This window comes from Gavialis gangeticus, unplaced genomic scaffold (assembly GCF_001723915.1).
Source record: "Gavialis gangeticus isolate Ggan-Ray unplaced genomic scaffold, GavGan_comp1, whole genome shotgun sequence".
Lineage (NCBI taxonomy): Eukaryota > Metazoa > Chordata > Crocodylia > Gavialidae > Gavialis > Gavialis gangeticus.
The window spans coordinates 2606501-2617464 of record NW_017728995.1 but is presented as its reverse complement, the minus strand read 5'-3'; the positions used below and the strand labels follow the sequence as shown (position 1 = coordinate 2617464).

At 38.6% G+C, this 10964-nt stretch overlaps 1 protein-coding gene across 2 annotated transcripts in view; it reads right to left on the bottom strand.

Annotated features, from left to right (window-relative positions):
- MBNL1 (muscleblind like splicing regulator 1) overlaps positions 1-2573 on the bottom strand; it is a 227492-nt gene extending 224919 nt beyond the window's left edge. The window contains exon 1 of one of the 2 annotated variants that reach the window (XM_019503152.1): positions 2392-2573. The gene's annotated coding sequence lies outside the window, so the exon portion shown is untranslated. The remainder of the gene's footprint in view (positions 1-2391) is intronic. The other variant, XM_019503166.1, reaches the window with a different exon arrangement.
- Between the last annotated feature and the right edge of the window lie 8391 nt (positions 2574-10964).

Sequence of the window (10964 nt, the reverse complement as noted above, 5' to 3'; positions counted from 1 at the left end):
CTGAAGCGAAGGGGTGCCAACAAGCACTGCCCAGCCAGGGCAAGGTATGGGACAGAGCTGCAAGCAGCTTGTTGGTGGAGGGAGGGAGAGGGGTACGGGGACAGGGGAAGGGCGGCTCCCGCCACTGCATGCACTCCCCAGCAAGCATGGGGGGGGGGTGCCCCCAGGATCTGTGAGCAGGACGAGGGGTGGGCTACTGGCTTTATCCCAGGTGCCAGATTTCATTGCTATGGCACTGCTTCTCACTCTGAACAGTTCCAGAGTAAATCTAACATACTTAGCTTATTGTCCTTCAACTTACAAACATTGCCAACAGAAGTGATATGCATTTAATATAGAAAGTGTCATTATTTAACCAACACCATCAGACTGCACACCCAAAGAAAGTTCCTTTCCTACAAGTTCAAACAAATTTATGACAATGAGGATATATTTCTCATACTGCATGTACTTTGCAGTGAATATTTATCACTGTAGTGCATCACATAAAGAATAAATAAATGAAAACATCCTCTTATGTCAACATAGTAGCTAACAAAACATATAAAATTGCTGTTAAAGAGACCTTTTAAAACCTGAATGATGGAGGAGCATACTAGTCTTTCTTTTTCTTTTTTACAAAAGCAGGAAACAAATTAATCTAACTTGAAATATGTCTTGTGGTCTCTCGCTATCACTTTCAAGCTCCAGTGAGTAGCATTCTACATTCAAAAATCAACAGCTTGACCCAATTAGCCATTGTCAGTTATTGTTCAAGCAGAGTCCATAATTTACTTAAAAAGTAGACTAAACAAACTCTTGTGATCCTTATTAAGCAATTCCTTATGTTTGATATTCCTCATAAGCCTCTTTATTCACTCACAAATTTTTATGTTAATTTCTGCAATATATAAAGAGCAACTCTTGACGTTTAAATATTGTGAACACAATGTGAATTCTTTAGTGAAGAATGTCTGGCCATAATTTAAGGAATGAAAACTATAACTAATTTTAAAGAATATAGAGTGATTTCTAGTGTTTCAATTGCATTATCATAATATGCCTTTTAACCAAGCAAATATACATCTCTCAAACTTGGCACTTAAAAAACTCCATGCTTGTTAGAAAATCTTGGGCAAACACTAAATAATTACTTTAAAATGTTATTAAAAGCAATAGAATATTTTTAAAAGCGCTTCTATCCCAAAAGCATATAAATGTCTAACTTGTTTGTCAAGTTCAGAATGAGTAATTATAATATATGCATTTTCCCTTGAATTTTCTGTGAAGATGGTTAATTTATTGCTCTCTAATAAGTGCTGGAATTGAGATGTCAGAAACAGGGGGTTCACTTCCATTTAGTTTAACCTCCTATTATAAGAAGCATGGGGGTTCAGTCCAAGTGGACTCTGGCTTCATTCCTGCATAGCCTTTAACCTTCAAACACTGGTGGGATATCCACTGGCAACAATATATTTTATACCAGGAAATTAGGAGCACGGGTACCAAGGAATTCATCATTTTAATTTATATTAGACTTTACAAATGATTCTGTTGTCCATAATAAAAAGCTTCAAAGGACAATCATGATCTTGAAAGAGTCATTCGATACCAGGTCAAGTCCTGCTCACCTTATTTCTGCATCTCAGTTGCTGGAATCAACAGGAATTGTATGAGGTGAACAGGATTAGGCCTTCATGACAAAACAATGAGGAATAAAAAACCAGAATCATACAACCATGGCTACCCTGTGCTCTTTCTAAATGTATATTTCAGATACTATTCAGATATACTACTAGAGGAAACTATAGTGAAACAATCAGGACAGTGGTTTAAAAACATATCAAGAGACTTGTTTTAAGGTTTCCAGAGGAATAGGAATCAGGAAAGACAAAGTAATACCCTGTAAAGCACCAAGACTCATTGAAAGGCTTTCTGGCTGGCTGTTTAAAGCCTAGACCTTACAATCACATTTGTGTCCTGTTCAGAGCCCCACAACAACTCCACATGGGCACAAGGGACTGTCCACCACTGCCAAAGGTCAAATTGCATAAAAAGAGCTCACTTTGCAAATCACATTTGGAAAATTTAACTCAAACAGATTATTCACTGGTGTAAATTGTAGTTCCAGTACAAAAAAAATGCATTTGAACTTACAGATTTCATGACAACAAGTTTCTCTTCAGAACAGTAAGGGCTAATTTCTTTAAACTCATCTACTATTAAAACCTTCTTTTTATTAAGGTAAACCAGAAAGATGTAAATGACAAAATTGTATGCTATAAAACCAATCCAGCTTCCAGAGAAACTTACTATCACTTAGAAGACAATTTTACATTCTCTAGTGTCAAGTTGTACAATCCAAAAAAGCTTCGTTATGGGGGGGGGGGGGGGGGGAAGCACAGTTCTTACCTGTTTTGCCTCATGTGTAGCTTATGTCTTAAAAGCTGCTTAAAAAATTTGGCAACACAGCTGCCACCAACTCAAAGAAGTCTGTTCTGCAGTGCACTCTGGGCTAATTACAACATTCATTTTTTTTTTTCAGTAGAAGAATGGTGGCCTAGCTAAAGGGGAAACAGCAAAAGACCAAAATAATTATGCTTTCCAAACCCTATAGGTTTACCAATGTGAAATAAGCTGTTCACAGTAGCATACAGTAGTAACTATGGCAACAGGCTGTGGTTTGCATATATACTTTTTTAAAGAACCAGAAATTACTTTCAGATATTAAAAAAGATAGTGGGGAAGTACTTTTGTATTTAAAGGCACACCCCCAATTGCAGAAACTACTGTTAACATTTATAGCACACACTTAAAGGTGAAGATTTCTTGTGTTAATCAGTAATGTGAGTTTTACAGTCTACCAATTAAAACTGTTTAGACTATGACCTAACTGCTAATCTGTCCATTGACACCTGGTCTTGAAGACTGACTTGCCCTAACTGACAAGAAAACCAGCAAGGTTTCCTGGAAACTGGGTAGTGGTTCCCCCCCTCCTTTTTTCTGGCCTCAGGTCCTGTACTTCCTTCCTCTTCTATGGTTGTCTGCTAGCAACAGATAAAGCCTTACAAAACTGAAACTGCTCCTATCCACAAACTCTCATTTCATCCAGCTTCAGCCACTAAGATCATAGGGCAGGTGCAAAGTTGTGAATACGACAGACTTTTGCAGGAGTGATATACCTCAGCCTGCTTTGTTTGTTTTTTTCATCATAGCTACTGTAGTCTCTTGGTTTCCTGCACAAGTCACAACTTATTTTGAGTGAAAACATTTATGCAGCAATTATGTTACATATTAGAGAAATAACTGAATAAACTGATCTCTCTTATGTATTCAATCCTAGGATTCTGAAGGACTTTCCCAAATGGAAAGAAAGCAGCGTAAGCAAGTCCTGGAGTTAACTAAATTAGTGTTTCAACTGTTCAGTCACTGGTGGCCAAATATCAACTTCTGCATTTCCCTTTATAATATTAAGTGTTTATTTTTCACTCATAAAGGGGGAAATGTCCACATTGGAAGCTAATGTCTTGGCAGGAAAGTATGTCTGTAAGAAGTAGAGACTGTTTTATATGGATCGAAACTTCCATAATGTTCCCCAGTTCAGTGACCTTGTAGGGTAACGTGGAAATTGAATGCATGGCCTTGCAGTTCTGGAAAGTGGCTATTCCTCTCCTTAAGCACTGTGGCAACATTAACTCTTGAGCAGATTATTTCCTTTCTGAAATCCACCAGGTTCTTAAAGGGGCAATGGTGCTGTGACTGTTTCACAGCCCAGTCTTCTTTCACATGCAACATACTTTTCCAATTTTGGGAACCCAAATGCACACAGTTACTTTTGCTTCAAGGCATATATTCTAGCAGTGCTGGTATAATTAGATGCCAAAAACAGATCAGGAACCGCCCCCCCCGCCTTCTTCCCTGGTCACTATAATGCAAACTGAATGTTTTTAAAGGGTTTAATCCCTCAGAGCCCTTAGAAGGATTCTGGCTAATATACCGAGAGCTTCCCTGGGAATTCTTGCTGTTAAACAGAGTCATCTCATTCTCCTGCCTCCACAATCTCCTGGCTTTTTGTGTGCAATGCTTCAGACCTCCAATTACTTCTATTCCCATGATGAAATACTAGTTTCAAGACAATGTTACATTATTTAATTTCCTAGGAAATAATCATAATGCACCTTCAGATAAAGAGCTACACATCAAAACACACTGTATTTTTCTCTCTACATATGAATGCAAAATATTTTGTATATAATAAATCAAGTTTTAAGGTGGAAGCATTTTAGATAGTATGAAGAAAATTGAAGTAGCTAAAATTACTCACAGTTTAGTTGTTCCTGGGCATGTCTACACATACACATTTACTGAGCAATAACCAAAATTACTGCGCAGTACGGGCATGCATCTACACATGCACACCCATACTGTGTAGTAAATATGGTGATGTACACTGACTTGAGCATAAATTTGATACCTCCATCACCTAGGTATCAAATTTATGCCTGATTAGTCACTATGTAGTAACACACATGTAGACAATCTGTGCATTAACACTGTGTGTGTGGGCTAACTTGGGACTTACTTAAGCATGTTTCAACACGTCCACTGTTAACAAGTAAAACAGCACAGGCTATGATGCTGGGGCCAATATCCAGGCAACCACACTGTGCAGTGTAGAGGTAGCTGGAGGTCTGCAGTTCTTCATGATTCAGAATGTGAATATCAATTCACATATTCTGAGCTGGAAAACACCTCCTGCAAATGCAGAAGGCATCATTTTGTGGTTAGACTACTGAACTGGCACTGAGGTGTTCTTTTTACTTATTTGGTGGCAGGCTGATCTAAATTCTGTACAAAACATAGACAAAAGTTTGCTGTCTACAAGACAAATACAAATAACTGGAAAGCTGCCCTATGGAAAAATAAAGTGAGGATTTGCACAGACACACACACATCTGCACACACACACACATCTACCTATTATTACTTTGGTCACACTGCTTGTATGCTTTTCAAAAGGGAGCTTTTAAACTACATGAACAATTTTGTATGACTTGTATCTGATATTTATTTCATTACAAGTTTGACTAATATAAAGTGCCAAAACATCTTTGTTTATGTGTTCTAATTCTATCATGTTCTAGGGGAAAAATACATAGTCAGATAAAATCTGTGGTCCAAATTTTTTGCTGGCTTAACTCCATTGACTAATGGATATATATCAGCAGAGAATTTGGTTATCCTCACCATACCCCTTCCACTGGATGTGTTGAATTTACTTTATGAACGTGATCCAAAGCCAATCAAAATCATTTGGACTTTTTTGTGTTGATTTCAATGCACTTTGAAGGAGAAAAATCTCTGGGTCTAATGGACAACACATGCAAGGAGTTAATGGACTGAGAAAAATTGTCCCACTTAAAAAGTTTACAGCCAGACCCTTGTCTGTTGTAACTAAGCCAGTTTATAGAAGATGTGTGTATATTTAGAAAGGAGTCACATGATCATCTTAGAACTTGACCAGTATTTAAATATGGGAAATTTAGGCTCCCCATAAATTTGACTCTCCTTTTATAATTATCTGCACAACAGCTGTCTATTTAGTGGTAATGAAGTGAACTACCCAGGTGAAATAGAAGAACTACCCAGCTGTTCAAGAGGCAAATTAGATTGCTGAGCCATAACAAGGATAAAATCAAATCTATTTAATGCATTTGGGATTTGCTGAGCTGCTTACAATGGGGGCGTGGAAAGAGGTTATACGTAGGTATCTCTATTTGGCATGATGCTGTTATCTCAAAGGAGAGCTCCAAAGCTGACACGTTAATATTAGGTCTATGCAAAACTTTGATCCCTAATTTGGTTCTGCGACAATTCAGCCCAATTCAGTAGCTGAATCTTGAAATCCAAATCAAATCAGGAGACCCTTTAATCTCTCTGAATTGAATTGGAACCATCTGAATTGATTCGGAGAGATTCAGAAAGATTAGGGTATTTGGATATAGACACAGCTTTAAATGTTTTTTCTACATACTTCAAGGTACTGGGCAGCTTGTGAATGGTGCAATGCTGGGGCAGTTGGAGCATCCCACAGGAGAGCAGGGGGGTCCCCAGTGCACTTGGCAGCAGACCCAGAAGTGTACTAGAAGCACTTCCAGTCCTCTTCTGGGTCTGTGGGGGAGTGCACGGGGGGCCCCCCGATGCCTCCTTGGCTCAGCAACTGGTGCCTCCTGGGTCTGGGGGAACACCCAGGGTCTCCCCGGGGCTGATCACTGAGCTGGGAGGGTGCACGGAGGCCCCCCATTGTGCTTGGTGGTGGACCTGGAAGTGGACTGGGTTCGCTGCTGAGTACATGGTGGGGGGCATGCTCCTGTGAGACACTCCATCCACCCCACCATCGCAGCACTCATGAGCCATGCCTGGTACCTCGAGGTATGTAGAAAAAACATTTAAAGCCATATAGATAGATGAATCGTGGATTCTCTGAATCAGCATTGAATCTTCAGATTTGGATTCGGCTAAATCAAATCAAGGACAGTGATCCAAATCAACTAATCAAATCACTGTCCCCAATTCAGGCCAAATCTGAATCCGAATTGAATATGGCCCATTTTGCACACCCCTACTTAATATCTAATCTGTTTCCTTACAATCATTAAAAGATAAGTGACCACTAAGATTTTGATTTCCTTCCCTCCCCAACTCATCACACACTTACTATTTGCTGATTCATTATTGTATTTCTCTCAAGCCAAGTACCATACATTGCCTTGATATGCATGTCATGCTTGCACAGAGATTCAGAGCCATTCCTTTGCAAAGTACTCTCTTGGTTTTCTATGGAAATGCATTGCTTCTACCACCATTTACTATATGGATCACTTTTCAGGATGGGATCTGTTTACAAATGCTGTAGAAGTCAATCTGTATGTAAACACCGAAGTTAAAGCAGCTTTCGATCCTCCTATCCCTGATGTATAAATTATCTCTCAAGCAGGTAGATCTGATTTTAGTGTTGATAATTTTCTGGAAAGTAGGATTTTAAGGAAAACTTTAATCAGGATTTTAAAGTTAGATATGTTTCTGGCTTTTCAAGCCCAAAGCAACCTTTACATCATTCAGTCTGACTTCATTTAGAACAGGCCAGAAGAATTTCAGCAAGTTACACCTGTCTTGAGCTCAGTAATCTTCATTTGTCTAAACTATATCTTCCAGAAGGAGATCCAGTCTTGATCTGAAAACATCAAGAGATGGAAAATCCCTTGGTAGTTTAATCACCTTCACCACTGAAAACAGGTTTCCTTGTTGCTAATTTGAATTTGTCTGGCTTATTTCACTTCCAGCCATCACTTCTTGTTATACTTTTCTCAGCCACATAATATCTAATGTCCCAAATGTTTTCCTAATACATTTCATAATAAAACCTACCACTGAGCCAAAAGAGCTTTTATCAGTGAAAGTTAGATACTGCAACCTTAGCTATGCTTAGCATTTTTTTGAAAGGTCAGGCATAAAGAGCCTGCAGGGAAAGTCCTAACATCAGCTTTCCAGAAGCAGTAAATGGGTTAATGACTGATAGTTACATAATATGAAAACAAAGAAGACAGACCTGCAAACGTTTACTTACAGGAGAAAATGGCACCAATACAAATGGGGACAATGACTAATAACATGTTTTGTATGAAAAAAGACTACTTGCAGGGAAAGGATTTGCACAATTGGACCCTTGATTACACATAATAAATCTTACTGGAAAACCTACATTTATATTTACAGTAATGTAACTACTCATATGGACACTTGAAACTTGTGTTGAGTTGGTATAATCACACCAGTGATTTCCTCTAAGAGGACATTTTCCCATAGAGCCCTAGATCTGTTTGGAAATTGATTTAATTTCACTGGTAAAGCTCCCTTGTCTAGATGGTTTTACGCTGGGTTAAGAATTCCACAAGCTAAATCACTGTAAATCATTCAGATCAGTTTAGGAGCTCTGATGTACAAAGTTGTACCAATTTAACTGAATTGGTTTAGAAACAAGTTTTGTATGTAGGCATTAGATTTTAAGTAAAGAAAAAATATTTTCTGTTTTAAAAAGTAGCAATATACAAAATATAGTCCAAGAAACAAGTTTAGATTTGGGTTAGGTGAGAGGAGGTACAAAAAGAGAAGATCGAATGAAGAAGGCAGATGAAAACTCTCTATCCTTCAAACTGTAGCCCCAGCAAAGCAATCAACTTTTATATTCTGATCCATCAATTTCAGTCTAATCAAACATCATTTTTTTAAAAAGACGTGACTCTTTTCTCTTCTACCCTTTAAGACATTGCTGCCACATGTCTCATGTTACTATCTTTTAACAAGACATTCCTATTTCATGAACTCATTGTACAGGGCAAGCTCATAAACATGTTTAAATATTATCTTTTGACTGGATCCTGGGGGGTCCCTCCGTAGAACATGCTGTACTCTCCCTCTCTCCCCATTCCATTACCTATGGATCCCTTTATAGAGGTACATACATACAGGTATTAAATTCATTTTTAAAGAAGAGTGTAAATAGTACAAATTCTCTATATGTTCACTCACCAAATGGAGACTAGTGAGATAATAATTATGCAACAAAGCCAGAATTTTAACAAGATCCAAAATCTTGAGTTGTGACTTTCAGTTGCTGAACAACCAGAAGCACAAATTTAAATATTTATATTTATATATGAATTGCATAGTATGTAAAGGATAATGTAATACAAAGCAAATTTGATTAAATATTATTCATTTTAATAATTGCCCTGTGATATTAGTTTATATTCAGTTTACTCTACTTAACCATCTGGTTCTTATGCAAATACCAAATTGCTGAATGCTTGGCTCATAGACCCTCAGAAGTTTTGTTCCCAGCACAAAAGTTCTAATTGATTTTATTTTTAGGTATCAAAAATATTTTTCTTACAGCAGATTATAACCAGTCTCCTCTTCACAAAATAAACCCAACACAGGAGATTTAAAGTGCCTGACAATTATTTCAAAAAAAGCCAATAAACTTCCTATTATGAGTATAACTAGAGTGAGAATTAGAAAAGACAGGCAAAGACAGAGATGCGTATTCACTCCAGTGTAGGCTCCAGTTCTTCCCTACGCAGAAATGTGATCTGAAGCTCTATGCATGAGGAGGGGTGGGGTTTTTTTTGACAGAGCTGCAGTTGGGTGTCTGAGGGAGTCCAGCCATATTTCTAAGTAACAAGACAACAACCTTAACTTCCACAGGCCTTGACTCCTGTAAAAAGCCAGAGGATTTGGGGGAATGGGGTTTTAAAGACAGCCAGCATTTATACAATGGACCAGCATTTATACAATTTAGGAGAAGGGTGACATGTTGCCTAAGCCTAGGTTCCCTTATTCTACCAAGGCTTCTCCAAACACATGCACAGAGAGAAGAATAACGTAATGAGTACCTGGCCTCTACTGAATATTTTTATGGCATCTACTGCACACAATACTTCTTCCCATATTTAGCTAGTTTTAGGGGTTTCACTCCTTTTGCCATTTTATCTTAAAACATCACTGAGTGTACATAATAAAAATATTAAAGAAAGTCATGCAAAAATAACCTCAGAAGATATGTATGAAAGTTTAGGGATATGCTAATTGCTCTCCAAAATTACCTTTGTACAGGTGAAAAGAAAGTATGCTTATGATGAATATAATCCATGCTGGATGGAAGTAACACCTGCATTTTGTCATATGTGGGGGACTTGCGTCTAACCTGGTATATGCTCCTAGCCTTTTGTTTTTCAGTCTGATATTATAACGGTATTTACCAACTCTCTCCTGCCATGTCTTGATTAATTTATGATGTTATAAGTCGGGAGGTGTCAATTATCATCTACCATCGTAATAGTTGGCAATCTATCGTGAGGAAGAGGATCCTCTAGGAACACACTTCTGTTCCCCACTTTTTCTTGTAAGGTGTCTAACACATCAACCATCAACTGGCAATCACAGCCTTACATCATTCGAGTCAGATGTTATGTCTTTTATTTATCAATATTTCAATTTACATCAATTAAATATGAACATCAACTAAAACAGAATCCTGCTGGGATATAGCATCAACTTACCTGAGTTACGGCTTATCAATTACTTTTGAGTCCATCCTGTCTTCCTTGCCCTGGGTTCTATTTCTTTATTCCTTTGTTTTCCCTTGGGCGAGGTCCCTCCTCCTTGGGATTTGCAGCAACTTCTACCTCTATCACCTCTATCACCTCTTTTGGGTTTTTTTCTTTTTCTTTTTGGTTAAGAACGTATCTGACCAATTACGAGACACATCATACACAACAACAACTGCACAGTCCTGATATCCTTGAAAGGAGAGGAGAGTTCCTAGGTCCCCATTTTCTCCTCCTCAAAGGTTACTTCTGTTTGCTCCCTTCATTGGAGCTCCTCCGTTTGGTTAGTCCCACCGGTCTCCTTCACTCACTGGGAATCTCCTCTCGCCAGGGTTTCTTTCTTCCCCGCTCTCGCCAGCTCCACCCCTCTCCTCCCACATCTAATTTTCCTCGGCCCTGCCCCTCTCTCTCGTGGCTTGCCTGACCATCATGGAACAGCTGCTCTAGAATCTCCGCGCTCCTCCTGTGCCTTGGCCTTTTTCTTTTTCAGACCCTTCGCCTGCTGGGAGTCCTTTGTGTATTCTTGCTGTCTCTTCACATCATAGTTTAGACATTATTTAGATTTATATTGCAGTGATTTACAGAAGCCTGAGTAAGAACTTAAGCCTTACTGTGCTAGATGTTACATAGCATATATAGTAAAATATATGTTATCTGGCATCCCTGGGGTAAGGGGATTGCTGGTTACATAAAAACTCTGGTTATCTGAAATAATAATTTCAGATAATTTTCAGATAATGTGGAGCTGCGATGGGGGTTAGGGGGGAGAAGAAAGGAGAAGTGTATGGCAGCGGCTGCACATGAAGTGGCAACAGC